Here is an 18,449-nt window from a genome sequence, read left to right as displayed (position 1 = left end):
GGGTGTTCACTGTTCGTAGACATAAACTACACCTTTCTTAGCTGCTACTTCAAAGCACATTGTGCGCTGTCTGTCCTGCGTGCTGCACAACAACTTTCAATATTTAGTATTTACTGCTGTTCACACTCAGCTAGATTAACGTGATGGTGTTGTGTTTAATATGTTGCTTTGTTTTTGTTTGGTCTTTTTTGCTTGTCTTCTCTTCTTTTTCTCTCAACAGGTGATCCAGGAGATTTTTTTTTTTTTTTCTTTCTCTTTGTCTTTGTAAGTGCCCTTTCTCACTGTCCCTTTTCCCTTCTGTTTTTCTTTTCCTTCCTCTCTTTCTTTCTCCCTTTCCTATCCCCCAGTCATGTTTGTCCCATCTGTAACAACTGAAAATAAAATAAATAATAACAACAAAGTTTGATCAAATGGGCCAATACGGCAATGCCATGATGATCCATTTGGCAGAATAAATCCATTTGGTATCCTTGTTGGTCTTCAGACAACAATTCTGACGGCTTAAGAACCAAATGGGACAGACAAAAAAAAAAAAAAAAAAAAAAAAATTCAGTTTCACAGACAATGTGAAATTTAAGATTTATTTTATTTTTTTTAGATCAGGGCTCCATGGTCTTAATACATGTCGAATTTAACCCTTGTGCGGCCTGGACCAAAAAAAAAAAACAAAAGGGAGAGGGGGGGTCACGCAGACCCCGGCAGCGCAGACCCAGGTCTCGTCGCGAAACAGGGCCCCGGCTCGGGGTGGGGGCGGATGGGGGTCAGGTGGACCCCCAGCTATAGCGGGGCTCGTCACAGCGTCGGACAAAGGCACCTAATCGGCTGTAACCCTCCATCGATCGGGTAAGTTACGATGGCAAACCTTGGGGTCTGGAGGGACCCCCAAGCGCCAAGGCAACAACTCTCAACTTCACATCATCATCTTCATCATCATCATCATCGTCTCCTTCTCGAGAGTGTTTGCGTAAACCGGCCTCAGTGAGGACCTCGGGCGCTCTGTGTTCCGTGGGTACTCTGTGACCCCTTAGTAATGGTGATGGGGTATTTCGCAACCCCAATGCACATTCGTAAGTTACAATGACAAACACTGGGGTCTGGAGGGACCCCGAACTGCCGGAGGAAACAACTCTCAACTTCCCATCATCATCATCATCATCATCATCATCATGATCATCTCCTTCTTGGCAGTGGTCGCGTAAACCGCCCTAGGTGAGGACCTGGGACTCTCCCTGCCTCCTAGTCCTCCTACCTCCTTCCTCTTGGTTCTCCTGCGCCTCGCCGTGGGATGCTTAGCTTTGCAGAGGGCAGTGTTCGCATAAACCAGCCTAAGTGAGGACCTCGGACGCCTCCTGCATCCCAGTCCTCCTACCTCCTGCTCCTCGGTTCTCCTGCTCTTCGCAGGGTAGGGCTTAGCCTTACGGGCCCCGGGTTACGTGTAAACCGGCCTAAGTGAGGACCTCAGACTTTCCATGCCTGCTGGTCCTCCTTCCTCCTTCTGCTCCGTTCTCCTGCTCCTCGAAGGCGAGCACCTTGCCGGATGGGCCCCGGTTTACGCATAAACCGGCCTAAGTTAGGACTGGGGTAGCTCTCTACTCCGTGGGTACTCTGTGACCCCTTAGTAATGGTGATGGGGTATTTCGCAACCCCAATGCACGTTCGTAAGTTACGATGGGAAACACTGGGGTCTGGAGGGACCCCCAAGTGCCACGGCAACAACTCTCAACTTCATATCATCATCTTCATCATCATCATCATCATCATCATCATCTCCTTCTCGGCAGTGTTCGCGTAAACCAGCCTAAGTGGGGACCTCGGACTCTCCCTGCCTGCTAGTCCTCCTACCTCCTTCTGCTCCGTTCTGCTTCTCCTCGAAGGCAAGCACCTTGTCGGATGGGCCCCGGGTTATGCGTAAACCGGCCTAAGTGAGGACCTCGGACTCTCTCTGCCTCCCTCTCCTTTTTCCTCCTTCTGCTCCGTTCTTCTGCACCTCGCAGGCCAGCGCTTAGCCGGATGGGCCCCGAGTTACACGTAAACAGGCCTAAGTCGGGACCTCGGGCGCTCTGTGTTCCGTGGGTAATGTGTGACCCTTTAGGAATGGCGATGGGGTATTTCGCAACCCAAATGCACATTCGTAAGTTACAATGGCAAACACTGGGGTCTGGAGGGACCCCGAACGGCCGGAGGAAACAAATCTCAACTTCACATCATCATCATCATCATCGTCTCCTTCTCGGCAGTGTTCGCGTAAACGGACCTAAGTGAGGACCGGGGGTGCTTTCTACTCCGCGATTACTAAGGGGTCAAAGTGTTCCCATGATGGGGTATTTCACAACCCCAATGCACATTCGTAAGTTACGATGGCAAACCTTTGGGTCTGGCGGACCCCCAAAACACCATGGCAACATCTCTCAACTTCACATCATCATCATCATCATCATCATCGTCTCCTTCTCGAGAGTGTTCGCGTAAACCAGCCTAAGTGAGGACCTCGGACTCTCCTTGCCTCCCCGTCCTCCTTCCTCCTTCTGCTCTGTTCTCCTGCTCCTCACAGACGAGCGCTTAGCTGAATGGGCCCCGGGTTACGCGTAAACCGTTGTAAGTGAGGACCTCGGACTCTCTCTGACTCCCTGTCCTCTTTCCTCCTTCTGCTCCGTTCTCCTGCGCCTCGCAGGTGAGCGCTTAGCCAGATGGCCCCGAGTTACGCGTAAACAGGCGCTCTGTGTTCCATGGGTAATGTGTGACCCTTTAGGAATCGCGATGGGGTATTTCGCAACCCCAATGCACATTCGTAAGTTACAATGGCAAACACTGGGGTCTGGAGGAACCCCGAATGGCCGGAGGAAACAACTCTCAACTTCACATCATCATCATCATCATCATCGTCTCCTTCTCGGCAGTTTTCGTGTAAACGGGCCTAAGTGAGGACCGGGGGTGCTTTCTACTCCGCGATTACTAAGTGGTCAAAGTGTACCCACCATGGGGTATTTCGCAACCCCAATGCATATTCGTAAGTTACGATGGCAAACACTGGGGTCTGGAGGGACCCCGAACGGCCGGAGTAAACAACTCTCAACTTCACATCATCATCATCATCATCGTCTCCTTCTCGGCAGTGTTCGCGTAAACGGGCCTAAGTGAGGACCGGGGGTGCTTTCTACTCCACGTTTACTATGGGGTCAAAGCGTACCCACGATGGGGTATTTCGCAACCCCAATACACATTCGTAAGTTACGATTGCAAACACTGGGGTCTGGAGGGACCCCGAACCGCCGGAGTAAACAACTCTCAACTTCACATCATCATCATCATCATCGTCTCCTTCTCGACAGTGTTCGCGTAAACGGGCCTAAGTGAGGACCGGGGGTGCTTTCTACTCCACGTTTACTATGGGGTCAAAGCGTACCCACGATGGGGTATTTTGCAACCCCAATACACATTCGTAAGTTACGATTGCAAACACTGGGGTCTGGAGGGACCCCGAACCGCCGGAGGAAACAACTCTCAACTTCACATCATCATCATCATCATCATCATCATCATCATCATCGTCTCGTTTTCGACAGTGTTCGCGTAAACGGATCTCAGTGAGGACCTCGGACTCTCCCTGCCTCAGCGTCCTCCTTCCTCCTTCTGCTCCGTTCTCCTCCTCCTCGCAGGCGAGCGCCTAGCCGGATGGGTTCAAGGTTACACGAAAACGGCCCTAAGTGAGGACCTCGGACTCTCCCTGCCTCCAAGTCCTCCTTCCTCCTGCTGCTCCGTTCTCCTGCTCCTCACAGGCGAGCGCTTAGCATGATGGGCCTCGGGTTAGGCGTAAACCGGCCTTCGAGAGGAGCAGGGATGTTCTCTACTCCACGTTTACTATGGGGTCAAAGCGTACCCACGATGGGGTATTTCGCAACCCCAATACACATTCGTAAGTTACGATTGCAAACACTGGGGTCTGGAGGGACCCCGAACCGCCGGAGGAAACAACTCTCAACTTCACATCATCATCATCATCATCATCATCATCGTCTCGTTTTCGACAGTGTTCGCGTAAACGGATCTCAGTGAGGACCTCGGACTCTCCCTGCCTCAGCGTCCTCCTTCCTCCTTCTGCTCCGTTCTCCTCCTCCTCGCAGGCGAGCGCCTAGCCGGATGGGTTCAAGGTTACGTGAAAATGGCCCTAAGTGAGGACCTCGGACTCTCCCTGCCTCCAAGTCCTCCTTCCTCCTGCTGCTCCGTTCTCCTGCTCCTCACAGGCGAGCGCTTAGCGTGATGGGCCTCGGGTTAGGCGTAAACCGGCCTTCGAGAGGAGCAGGGATGTTCTCTACTCCACGTTTACTATGGGGTCAAAGCGTACCCACGATGGGGTATTTCGCAACCCCAATACACATTCGTAAGTTACGATTGCAAACACTGGGGTCTGGAGGGACCCCGAACCGCCGGAGGAAACAACTCTCAACTTCACATCATCATCATCATCATCGTCTCCTTCTCGGCAGTGTTCGCGTAAACGGGCCTAAGTGAGGACCGGGGGTGCTTTCTACTCCACGTTTACTATGGGGTCAAAGCGTACCCACGATGGGGTATTTCGCAACCCCAATACACATTCGTAAGTTACGATTGCAAACACTGGGGTCTGGAGGGACCCCGAACCGCCGGAGGAAACAACTCTCAACTTCACATCATCATCATCATCATCATCATCATCATCATCGTCTCGTTTTCGACAGTGTTCGCGTAAACGGATCTCAGTGAGGACCTCGGACTCTCCCTGCCTCAGCGTCCTCCTTCCTCCTTCTGCTCCGTTCTCCTCCTCCTCGCAGGCGAGCGCCTAGCCGGATGGGTTCAAGGTTACGCGAAAACGGCCCTAAGTGAGGACCTCGGACTCTCCCTGCCTCCAAGTCCTCCTTCCTCCTGCTGCTCCGTTCTCCTGCTCCTCACAGGCGAGCGCTTAGCATGATGGGCCTCGGGTTAGGCGTAAACCGGCCTTCGAGAGGAGCAGGGATGTTCTCTACTCCACGTTTACTATGGGGTCAAAGCGTACCCACGATGGGGTATTTCGCAACCCCAATACACATTCGTAAGTTACGATTGCAAACACTGGGGTCTGGAGGGACCCCGAACCGCCGGAGGAAACAACTCTCAACTTCACATCATCATCATTATCATCATCTCCTTCTCGGCAGTGTTCGCGTAAACGGGCCTAAGTGAGGACCGGGGGTGCTTTCTACTCCACGTTTACTATGGGGTCAAAGCGTACCCACGATGGGGTATTTCGCAACCGCAATACACATTCGTAAGTTACGATTGCAAACACTGGGGTCTGGAGGGACCCCGAACCGCCGGAGGAAACAACTCTCAACTTCACATCATCATCATCATCATCATCATCATCGTCTCGTTTTCGACAGTGTTCGCGTAAACGGATCTCAGTGAGGACCTTGGACTCTCCCTGCCTCAGCGTCCTCCTTCCTCCTTCTGCTCCGTTCTCCTCCTCCTCGCAGGCGAGCGCCTAGCCGGATGGGTTCAAGGTTACGCGAAAACGGCCCTAAGTGAGGACCTCGGACTCTCCCTGCCTCCAAGTCCTCCTTCCTCCTGCTGCTCCGTTCTCCTGCTCCTCACAGGCGAGCGCTTAGGGTGATGGGCCTCGGGTTAGGCGTAAACCGGCCTTCGAGAGGAGCAGGGATGTTCTCTACTCCACGTTTACTATGGGGTCAAAGCGTACCCATGATGGGTTATTTCGCAACCCCAATACACATTCGTAAGTTACGATGGCAAACACTGGGGTCTGGAGGGACCCCGAACCGCCATTCGTAAGTTACGATGGCAAACACTGGGGTCCGGAGGGACCGCGAACCGCCGGAGGAAACAACTCTCAACTTCACATCATCATCATCATCATCATCATCATCATCATCATCATCGTCTCCTTCTCGGCAGTGTTCGCGTAAACGGGCCTAAGTGAGGACCTCGGACTCTCCCTGCCTCCAAGTCCTCCTTCGTCCTTCTGTTCCGTTCTCCTGCTCGTCACAGGGTAGCGCTTAGCCGGATGGTCCTTGGGTTACGCGTAAAACGGCCTTCGAGAGGAGCAGGGATGTTCTCTACTCCACGATTACTATGGGGTCAAAGCGTACCCACGATGGGGTATTTCGCAACCCCAATACACATTCGTAAGTTACGATGGCAAACACTGGGGTCTGGAGGGACCCCGAACGGCCGGAGTAAACAACTCTCAACTTCACATCATCATCATCATCATCATCGTCTCCTTCTCGGCAGTGTTCGCGTAAACGGGCCTAAGTGAGGACCGGGGGTGCTTTCTACTCCACGATTACTAAGTGGTCAAAGCGTACCCACCATGGGGTATTTCGCAACCTCAATGCTTCTATGAGGACCTCGGACTCCCCCTGTATCCTTATCCTCCTACATCCTGCTGCTCTGTTCTCCTGCTCCTCGAAGGCGAGCACTTAGCTGGATGGGCCCCGGGTTACGCGTAAACCGGCCTAAGCGGGGAACTTGAACTCTCCCTGCCTCCTGGTCCTCCTACCTCCTTCTGTTCCGTTCTCCTGCTCCTCGCAGGCAAGCGCCTAGCTGGTGGGCCCCGGGTTACGCGTAAACCGGCCTTAGCGAGGACTGGGGGTGCTTTGAACACCATGGGTACACTGTGACCCCTTTGTAATCGCGATAGGGTATTTCGCAACCCCCAATGCACATTAGCAAGTTACGATGGCAAACACTGGGGTCTGGAGGGACCGCGAACCGCCGGAGGAAACAACTCTCAACTTCACATCATCATCATCATCATCATCATCATCATCGTCTCGTTTTCGACAGTGTTCGCGTAAACGGATCTCAGTGAGGACCTCGGACTCTCCCTGCCTCAGCGTCCTCCTTCCTCCTTCTGCTCCGTTCTCCTGCTCCTCACGGGCGAGCGCTTAGCGTGATGGGCCTCGGGTTAGGCGTAAACCGGCCTTCGAGAGGAGCAGGGATGTTCTCTACTCCACGTTTACTATGGGGTCAAAGCGTACCCACGATGGGATATTTTGCAACCCCAATACACATTCGTAAGTTACGATTGCAAACACTGGGGTCTGGAGGGACCCCGAACCGCCGGAGGAAACAACTCTCAACTTCACATCATCATCATCATCATCATCATCGTCTCGTTTTCGACAGTGTTCGCGTAAACGGATCTCAGTGAGGACCTCGGACTCTCCCTGCCTCAGCGTCCTCCTTCCTCCTTCTGCTCCGTTCTCCTCCTCCTCGCAGGCGAGCGCTTAGCCGGATGGGTTCAAGGTTACGTGAAAACGGCCCTAAGTGAGGACCTCGGACTCTCCCTGCCTCCAAGTCCTCCTTCCTCCTTCTGTTCCGTTCTCCTGCTCCTCACAGGCGAGCGCTTAGCCGGATGGGCCTCGGGTTAGGCGTAAACCGGCCTGCCTATTACGCGAACACTGCCCTCCAGTTGGACCTCGGGCTCTCCATGCCTCCTCGTCCTCCTCGCTCCCTCTACATCGTTCCCCTGCGCCTCGCTAGTGAAAGAGCAGCTGTTTGGCCTGCCTATTACGCGAACACCGCCCTCCATTTGGACCTCGGGCTCTCCGTGCCTCCGTGTCCTCCTTGCTTTCTCTCCATCATTCTCACGTGCCTCGCTAGTGAAAGCGCAGCTGTTTGGCCTGCCCATTACGCGAACACCGCCCTCTGTTTATGCTCCTCGCTAGCATACGCTTATGTCTGCGGAGGTCCGGTTTCGCGAACACCCCCTTCGGTGAGGACCTCGGGATCTCCGTTGCTCCGCGTCCTCCTTGCTCCTTCTCCTTCGTTCTCATGCGCCTCGCTAGTGAAAGAGAAGCTGTTTGGCCTGCCTAGTACACGAACACCGCCCTCGGTTTATGCTCCTCACGAGAGTAGGCTGAGGTCTGCGGAGGGCCTATTACGCGAACACCGCCCTCCAGTTGGACCTCGGGCTCTCCGTTGCTCCTCGTCCTCCTTGCTCCCTCTACATCCTTCTCAAGCGCCTCGCTAGTGAAAGCGCAGCTGTTTGGCCTGCCCATTACGCGAACACCGCCCTCCGTTTATGCTCCTCGCGAGCGTACGCTTAGGTCTGCGGATGGCCGGTTTCGCGAACACCGCCCTCTAGTTGGACCTCGGGCTCTCCGTTGTTCCTCGTCCTCTTTGCTCCTTCTCCTTCGTTCTCATGCACTTCGCTAGTGAAAGAGAAGCTGTTTGGCCTGCCTATTACGCGAACACTGCCCTCCAGTTGGACCTCGGGCTCTCCATGCCTCCTCGTCCTCCTCGCTCCCTCTACATCGTTCCCCTGCGCCTCGCTAGTGAAAGAGCAGCTGTTTGGCCTGCCTATTACGCGAACACCGCCCTCCATTTGGACCTCGGGCTCTCCGTGCCTCCGTGTCCTCCTTGCTTTCTCTCCATCATTCTCAAGTGCCTCGCTAGTAAAAGCGCAGCTGTTTGGCCTGCCCATTACGCGAACACCGCCCTCCGTTTATGCTCCTCGCTAGCGTACGCTTATGTCTGTGGAGGGCCGGTTTCGCGAACACCCCCTTCGGTGAGGACCTCGGGATCTCCGTTGCTCCTCGTCCTCCTTGCTCCTTCTCCTTCGTTCTCATGCGCCTCGCTAGTGAAAGAGAAGCTGTTTGGCCTTCCTATTACGTGAACATGGCCCTCCGTTTATGCTCCTCGCGAGCGTACGCTTAGGCCTGCGGATGGCCGGTTTCGCGAACACCGCCCTCTAGTTGGACCTCGGGCTCTCCGTTGCTCCTCGTACTCCTTACTCCCTCTACATCTTTCTCAAGCGCCTCGCTAGTGAAAGAGCAGCTCTGTGGCCTGCCTACTACGCGAACACCGCCCTCCGTTTGGACTTCAGACACTCCTTGCCTCCTCCTCATCCTTGCTCCCTCTACATCGTTCTCAAGTGCCTCGGTAGCGTACGGTTAGGTCTGCGGAGGGCGGGTTACGCGAACACCACCATCTTTGAGGAACCCAGTACCTCCTACACACACACACACACACACACACACACACACACACACACACACACACACACACACACGAGGCAGTGAGGAGGAGAAGGAGGTTGTTGCTACGCCTGTGTCGCGAAACCAGGGCTCATTGTGTGCGCGCCCGGAGTAGCTACGGGGAAACACGTGGGACAACCGACCAGTTTGGGGTCATGGTTTATTCAACGCGTATTTTCAGTGTGGTTTAACTTGGTAATCTGATCTGAAAGACTTTCCCTGAATGTGCCTTAATTTCACCTCTTTTTCCTTTCTCCTTTTCTTAGCTTACTGAAAATGTTGGCGACCAAAGGCCGGATTCAGAGACGTGTGCTGCTTGTGCTACTCGCGTTACGTGGGCAAACTGCTCGCTGTCATCATCGATACAAAGGTAAAGTGCAATCCCAGGGTTGTGTGCTGCTTGTGGTACTCGCTTTATGTAGACAAACTGCTTGCTGTCAACATCGATACAAAGATAACAAAAGAATAGCCTAGTGTAACGTAGTGTTTCATGTTTTGTTTTGTTTTTTTCTAGAATGATTCAAATGTAACCATCGTTTCCCCAACCCCGCAGGCTCTGCGACCCGTGAAGAACTGAGACTCCTTCTGGTCGGTAAAACAGGCTCGAGAAAGAGTGCGTCCGGAAACACCATCCTGGGGGATGCGTACGCTTTCAAAGAGGACGTTTCGCCCGAGTCTCTCACCGACAGCTGTCTCAGAAAAGAGGCAGAGGGCGACAAACTGGTGGGAGAGGATGTGGTGAAAATCGGCCAGCTGCGGCTGGTCACAGAGTGTTACAAAGGAGATTACTGAGATTCGTTTGTAACAAAAGGCTGATTCTTTCAATGCACGCATCCTACGGTGAGATTTATATCATGTATTCACAGCTACCAGAGGCGCTGTACAGCACCGAGTGCCTGAAACACGGACAGTTTGTTGATATTTTTTTAATGTAAACCTTCTTTTTTTTCATGTAAACCTGTTCTTGACATATCTACTGAGATTCGTTTGTCTTGAAAGGCTGATTCAACCCCGTTGTTGACTTTTATTTTGCCTTCCAGATTGCCTCAGTTGTATCGTGAGTGTAATTTCAAATAAAATAAAATAAAACTCAGAAGCATCTGTGTGTTGTATTCTTCTTCTTCTTCTTCTTCTTCTCATTATTATTATTATTATTATTATTATTATTATTATTATTATTATTATTATTGTTGTGATTATGCTTCATTTTCATGTACTGGGGTATCAATGACCCCCATGGTGCCACAGCAGCTTCTGTGCGTGGTCCCCAAGTGCTACGTTTTCTTTCCCGATCCCCTGACGAACCCATTAGAATCGCTCTGGGGCACTCTTCGACCCCAAATGATCATTCTGGGTTTTTTTAACATTTTCATTCACCGGTCTCTACTGAGGTTGGGGTACTCTGGGACCCCCGGGGTCTGGGGCTGCCCCGAAGGGAAGCATGAGGGTTAACATTTTCATTCACCGGTCTCTACTGAGGGTGGGGTACTCTGAGACCCCCGGGGTCTGGGGCTGCCCCGAAGGGGAGCATGAGGGTTAATACACCACTGACTGCTTCCAGGATGTGGAGTTTAAGACTTTTTTGTGCTGGCCCATATATTTTACCTGGGATTTTACTATGTTAATGATAACTGCTGTGCACACTGTGTATGTTAATACTAACGCAACTCTTGGTTAGTAATATAACACCATTAGCAGTCAGCAGAGTATGCATCTTAAGCCCATGAGACCATGGCCTGAACGTGCCTCTCATTGCTTGCAGAACAGCTTCGAGAGAATTTCTTCTGAAAAACAGTCAGGCAGATAAGTTGTCTGTACTTTCTCTGGTTTTCTTTTGAAGATAGGAAATCTGTATTTTTATACTTAAGATAATTGTATTTGCTATTTTGTCCACTTTGATCATGATGGCAGTAATGGCCAAATAAAACCATTTCGTTTAGACTATTTTCTGCTTTTACATGGGTGCTCTGTTCATGTGTCACCAAATCTAATGTGTAACAAGGCAGGTAATCGGTATGAATTCAATTCATCTCTCCATCATGTTCAGCATGAGGTCATGAACTGATAGCCGAATGTTCTCCTTCAGGATGTTTTTTGTAGACAGCAGAGTTCATGGGCCATTTGTCAGCACTGTAGCCAGTCTGACAAAACGTCAGAGCACTGCTGAGCCAACCATTCATTTAGCGTTAATTAGTAATGAATTCATGAACTTCTTCACAAATAAAATTTTAATAATTAGAGAAAAAATTACCCATAATCATCCCACAGACGTAATATTATCTACAGCTACTTTTAGTACCACTGATATTCATTTAGAGTCTTTCTCTCCAATTGTCCGAGCATTCCTAGATGAACAGTTTCCTGGAAAGTGGATTGGTCGTCGTGGGCCAATTGAATGGCCCCCAAGGTCTCCCGATCTGACCCCCTTAGACTTTTATCTTTGGGGCGGCCATCTTTGAACAGAGGTGGTGGTTTACGACACCAACTGTCTGCCATCTATAATCCAGTTTTGAGATCCCTTCCCAGACGCCTTAATGCCCACTCACATCCTGGGCCATCTGACCTCAGGAAATTACATGATAGGGTGGGGCTAGGTTTCACAATGAGCTCACCCGAAACCCTGGCTGATTGTGACCTACACCCGTCTTCACACCTTGGCTCATGTGATTAGGTAGAGGATCATTAGGGGTCCTTTTGTCCCATCTCGGGGCGACACTCCCACAGGGTTTAAATCTGGGACTCTCCACCATTTGACCCTAGAACTGAAGAAGCTTCTCAGATGAGAAGTGAAATGACTTCAAGCAACTTGAAGAAGTCCAGACACTTTCTGTTTCACAACAATGCGACAGCACCATACTACACCAACAATGGTCTTGAAAAATTATATATTTTGAAATAAAAGAATAAAACATACTAACCAAACATGGGGTTTAATTTAGTTTAAACCAAACCACTCCACTGGCTTTAGTGACAATGGGGACCATGTTTCCCGAATGCAGTAGCTAGGAGCTGACTGGAGACCAAAACAGCCAATCAGAACTTTTGCATCTGTTGAGGTTTAAATTTATAATCTTAAATGCTTATATGCTGATTATATTACTTTATATAAGAGAGGCCCAACTCTTAGTACAGTCTGTGCTGAAAGGACTGACAGGAAATTACATGTTTTTGCAGAGTATGCTTTTGATCGAAACTTAAAGTGTGGTGTGACGTGGAGAGGAAGTATATAAATAACTAGGCTTCCTTTGTGTTTGTGTGTTCAGGTCTCCATACTCCGGAATATGTAAAATTAAAGATCATTTTAAGTAAAAAGACCACTTTGAGCCGTGTCTTTTTTGGCCGTAAAGAATCCAAAAGAACTGGGATATAATACTTGGTGCCAGTGACCCGGATTCTTGTGCGGCTGAGGGGACTAATTTGGACCTTAAGGTACGATCTGATATGAGGCGGACAACAGACCGGTCTAAAAGATTAAAGGTAAGCACAAGCCTGTTAAAAATTGTGCACATTGGATGAATTCTAAATTAGTTGTCCACCGAATTGATGATTGTTACCGTTAAATTGGCTCAGTAGTGGAAATTAAACTAGATTACAAAATCTGTTAAGGTGACATGTCCATGATAATTTGGGTAATTAGAAATAAATGAAGGTAAAGTTTGGGGATATTTGATGAAAGCTCATTGTTGTTAATACTGGGGTGGATTTTTAATTGTTGTGACGTATGTTTGAAGTTGGTGTGTATTGTGTGTGTGTGTTACATCAGCTAAGAAAAGAGATATTAGGTTGGGATATTTGGTTAAGGGATCTATCCCTGTATTGATAAGTGGTAGAGTTGGACTCGGGTACCAGATAATTCAACTGTGGAATCCCCACAGTGGTGCTTTTAAATGTATTTAAATAAATTTTAGGAAGTTGGACTTCCAGCGGTGCAAAATGTTCTGTGGGTTATGCCTCCACTCTGTTCCGGACGCGGGACATTGTCCTCCGACGAGAGGGTTAATTCGGCTGGCAGCCGCGATCACCGAGGACGCTCGTTAATAGCTAGTGGTCAAGCACCACTTTTCTTGCACCGTTTGACCGATAGGGTTGGACCTGGGTGGCCCCGTTTGAATGTGATTGACAAGTAAACCTTAAGTAAAGCTTCAGGCGCAGACAGGATTCGAAAGCGCCCAGGAGTGGGGTTTCCGGTCAACTCATGGAGACCACTTTTAAATTATTATAGGGCTTAGAAATTTGACCGCTATCGGTGAGGGCGTTCCCGAAGCGGGTCGATCGGTCAGCAAGGTTGGACCTAGGCTTAGAGGCTTTTAAATTTGTCAAATTGCGTAGGAAAAGTCTGGTACCAGAAGATGGGGGAATAAAGGTTGGACCCAGGCAATGGACGCCAGAAAACCCCTGTAGGGATTATGTTTTTTGTGTCTGTATGGAATTGGGTTGTCTGAGTATTGTGTATTGCTGTAAGTGTAGAGTGTGGGTTATAAAACTTGATGTTGTTGTCCAGGGTGTGGTGTGTGTGTGTGAGACGACGAAGTTCAGGGAAGTGTGTAAAATGCTGATGAAAGTATTGTGTGAATGATGCTACAAAACTGAGCTGAAAGAATGGTGATATGTGTGGAAAACTGTTAATTGTGCCAAAACAGTTCTGGTAAGCCAACTGAAGATTTTGATGTGAATGCTGGCAAATGCAAAGAGCGTAGTATATTTAAGTGTGTGTGCATGTAATAAGCAGTGTTGGTCAAGTTACTTGAAAAAAGTAATCAGTTACTAATTACTGATTACTTCCCCCCAAAAGTAATCCCGTTACTTTACTGATTACTTATTTTCAAAAGTAATTAATTACTTAGTTACTTAGTTACTTTTAAAAAACACGATTTACAACCTGAATAGGTGATAAAGCGATAGATCTTTCAGCCCAATTCTACTTTTTCTGCATAATTCATCATACAAAATGTAATCAAACGGAAAAGTCTCTTTTTAAAACTTCTTTTATTAGTTTTAATCTTTTAACTTTATGCATCAAGCAAAAATTAAATTATATGCAACATTCTCTGACTGGAAGAAATTTGTTTAACATTTAAACCTATTTTCTGCACATTCCAGCACATAAAATAAAATATTTTTTTGTGTTTACACTCACTCTTTCAAATAGATGCAAGTAAAACACAGCAGAAAATAAATAAAATCAAAGTCTAGCGGTCCTGTTGCTCTATTTTCACCTGTAAAGCAGGACTGGGGTAGGCGGAGGAGGTTTACCCTGGTGCAGGTGTGCCGCAGCGGTCAGTGGAAGAATCCGCGAGTTTCTCTGTGAATTTCACATTACGTTGTAGTACACTCGGTGCTTGCTTGGAAGTTTAGGGGTTTTTTCGCTGTAAAAAGAAGTTTTCTTCCCACGCACAACGGACACTAATGTTTTTGTCACTTTTTATGGAATCAAACTCAAAATAAGGTCAGTACTTCCACGCTTTAAACGCTGCATGCTACACTCTGTCCCGCACTCGATATATTATGATCTGCAGACAGCTGTTGTCACGAACGTCGCACTCGTTTACGTCACTGTCATGAGACGTTCTCGCAAAAAATCACGGTTTTAGTAACGCAGTAACGCAGCGTTCCTACGTGAAAGTAACGGTAATCTAATTACCGTTTTTGCAATAGTAATCCCTTACATTACTCGTTACTTGAAAAAAGTAATCAGATTACAGTAACGTGTTACAAGTAATGCGTTACTGCCCATCTCTGGTAATAAGGGTGCATTGTTTTTAGATGAAGACTTAGCAGAATTACAGAGGGTTTATAACTGTAAATACAAAAAAAAACAAAAAAAAACAGAGTTCGATTAGCCTGTGTCATGGTCCTGGGTCGGTGACCCAGCGCTTTGAGTTTATTATTATTATCATTTTCTAGTTTATTCTGATTTTGTATCAGTTCTTTGAGTTTGGTTGTCGTGTCATCATGCCTACCTGTGTTTTCCCTCCGTACTCTGTTCGGGTCCTCGTGTTGGTGTGGTAAAATAGTCTGTGTGTTTCCTGTTATGCTTTGTAGGTCTGTGTCTCATTATGTCCATGAGTCCCAGCTGTGTGCCCACCTGTTCCTCGTTTCCTCATGTGCTTGCCAGTGTATTTTAGTCCCTGTCAGTTAGTTCTTGTTGTCGCGTCGTCAACGTCGGTTCCCCTTGCATGCTGTGTGTTTCCTTGTAAGTTCTTTTCCTTAGATTTTCCAGTTTAGTTTGATGCTGTTCTGTATTCCTGCCAAGCCTGCATTAAAGCAGAGTTTTTGAGTTCACGTTTTCTTCACTGAGTCCTGCATTTTGGGTCCAATTCCTGCCTGCCACACCGCACTCCTTGACAGCCTGTAGAAACAGGAAAGAGAGAAACAGAAAAATATGAGTCTGTGTGGCTGTGTGTGTGACAGGAAGTAGACAACTTTGCACGCCCATAAAAGGACACTGGCTGATGTGTGTAGTGTGGGAGCAGAGAGAGAGAGAGACTTAGGAAGGAATGTCTTACGAAAAAGTAATAAAAAATTATATTAATTGAATGTTTTAGTGTGTTAATACAGGTGGATTCTTCTCAACCTGGAATGACTACAGCGGCAAAAGGACAGATTAACAGAATTGGGAGGAAAACAGGCCAGGCTTTGGCTTAAAATTTGACAGCTTCACCTCTCATTCTCTCCTTATCCTGAGAAGAAGCTTAAAGGACAGTCAATCTCCTGATGAAGTCAGAAGACAGACAGAACACCGTGTACTTGAAGAATTAACAGCAGGCAAAAAGACAGTGCAACTGAACTATAACACTGACGACTCCAGCAGCAGCATGTAGGAAAGCACTTGATGCAACATGCACTGTGAATTACACAGTTATTTATCCCACTGGTAAGAACAGTGGAATAAATAACTGTGTGAAAGCACTGGACAGTACTGGACACTGAGTTTCATATTTGCCATGCTTGGAGTAATCCTCGAAGAAAAGACTGAAAAGATTAAGAGAGGAGCAATGGAGAGAAGAAACAGCTGATTTGGGCCTGTGTTGATCTGCGAGGCCCTACAGGAAACTGTGAGAACAGTGAGAGGTGAACCTGGACGTGATACAGTGAAAGCATATGGGAAAATTGGATTGAAGGTTGAGACTGAACTCATGGAGGTTTAGGAATGTTCACCACATCACAACAAAGAGGCTAAAAAAAAGGTTAAAAATAAAGATTAAAAGAAAAAGATATAAAGATAGAAATTAACTAACAATTACATTAATGAATAGAAAACTCATATACACCAATTGTTACATGTTAAATTATTTTTGGAGAGAAGCAGAAGTGAGACAGTTTGAATTCACAGCTCAGTGCAAAGAGGCATGAGTTAGACCTGATTATAAAATACATATGCAATGAAGAAGCAGCTTACACTCAATATTAATATGAACACATAACATAAACGCAACGAAGACACGCTTACACTTTTGTCGTTCAAGTTTGTCATTTTTAGGTGCAAAGCAGACTTGGATAAATTTTCCACATGCAGCAGTCGGAAGAAAGTTATAGGTCAACATCCCTGGAAACATTCAGGCCAAGTTTCTGGTTGAATTGTTTACAGCGCCATGCGTCACTAAACCTGACAAGCGAGCTCTAACTCCTGGCTGAAGACAAGGAATGCTGTTATTTAAGGTGGGAAATCAAAATTTGGGTTAGCAAACTTGGGAAAGAGAAAACTGACTGCTTAAGTGGGAAAATTGTGAAGGAGTCTGAAACACTGCAAAAAGAAACATATACAAAATCACACACACAAACAGAAAATGCATTAACCTTACAAATACAAGAGAGCTCATGAAGATTAGACAGCATCTTGAGCATGTGAGTCTGTTTATGAGTGTTAAAATAGTGTGAACACACTTAAACCCTGAAGTTGAGGAATAACTCAGGGAAGTTCCATGACATTAGAGTGACATTGATGAAAATGAAAAGTGATTAAAAGCTTAAATTAGTTTTAAAACAGTGAATTGGAAGTGCTCTTGTGTCGATTGAGCAAAACAAGTGATTACTCTAGGAAGAAAATAAAAATAATTTAATAATGTGGTAAGGTTTAAATATGAATTTCTTTTGTCAAGGCAGCTTCTTGAGATATGACTCGGTATGCAAATTAGCTGAAATGAGTGGTGACAAAGAGGCTTCCTGTGTGGCAGGGTGTCAGAGACTTTCAATGGAGGAAACATAGTAGAGACTGAGAACAATTACTTGGTGAAATACATAATGGTAAAATAACAGGATAATTAAATAAGGTGGTCAGGTCTGTTCAGAACTGCAGATTTGGACAAGAAATTTATAATTTAGTGATGACACATTGTTATAACGGGTTTATATGTTGTGCTGAATCTAAGTATGTTAAAGTGCGTAGAGGGGAACATTACTGTGTGCAAACTGTGTGGCTTTTAACAAGATTTTCTGTGTATTTAGCAGGTGAAATTATGTCAGTTAACCTCGGACTCTCAGGACGCTGTGGAATCTGAGGCCAACAACTAGATATGATGTGGGGAAAATGAACAGAGGGAGTGATTTAAGTCTGATTTCAGACTATGTAAGTATTAATTAAACCAAGAGTAGGGCAAAACTTTTGTGGCCCTGAAGTTCTAATCTCCATAACATATTGATAGATTAATAAGCAAATTTGTTCTGTGTTTAAGATTTTTGAGGTTGTTGTTTTAGTGATGGGTGGACTCTGTCGGTTAGGTTTGGGTTGTTTTCTCATTTTAATAGAGAGAGTTTTATTGAACATGGACATGTCCAGAACTGGGCCTTTTAAAATTGTAACAGTGCACTTAGAGAAAACCTGTCAGGTGATTATGTTTTGTGTTTTGATGAGCTAATAATCAGCTCTCTTTTTCTCATTTTTGTTCTAAGCAGGACTGGAAGATTGAATTAACAACGCTGAAAAATTTTCGGGAGAGCAAATAATGTGACCTTTTCCAGATTACAACTGGCTGAGAAGAAGGCTACCTGTGGGGACCTGATCAGCTTGTAAGTCCCTGTCTAAAAGGATTGCCGGGTGTCAATCCAGACCAAAAATGATAGACAAGTGTTTTTCTTTTGAGTGAATTTGGGTTAGCATGAATAAAGGGTGACAAACAATTGAATAAGTTGGGTAGAGAAAGGGGATGCTTTGCTTTGCTTTGTTTTGCTTTTGGCTGCAGCAGCTGGAGGAGAGAGTGTGGAGCTGAAGACTTAATCTTTTGGCTGCTAATTTTGGGTTGCGGATGTTTGCTTTAAAAAGGAAAATTTCTGTTTTATTGACTGGGTTTAGATTATGGTATTACATTATATTGTGGGGACAATGCCAAATGCTAAAGGGGAGAAACTTTTTGATATAATTCATGTTACCACTAACAAAATAGGCCACTGTAGAAGTCAATTAAAGTTTATAGAGGAAAATAACTAAAACAAAAGTAA

General features: G+C 47.1%; 1 protein-coding gene across 1 annotated transcript in view; it reads left to right on the top strand.

Annotated features, from left to right (window-relative positions):
- The window catches only part of LOC134621184 (uncharacterized), a 479,207-nt gene that overhangs the window by 427,275 nt on the left and 33,483 nt on the right, over positions 1 to 18,449 (top strand). The window lies entirely within an intron of this gene.

This window comes from Pelmatolapia mariae, linkage group LG3_W, assembly GCF_036321145.2.
Source record: "Pelmatolapia mariae isolate MD_Pm_ZW linkage group LG3_W, Pm_UMD_F_2, whole genome shotgun sequence".
Classification (NCBI taxonomy): domain Eukaryota; kingdom Metazoa; phylum Chordata; class Actinopteri; order Cichliformes; family Cichlidae; genus Pelmatolapia; species Pelmatolapia mariae.
This window is presented reverse-complemented; position numbering and strand designations above follow the sequence as displayed.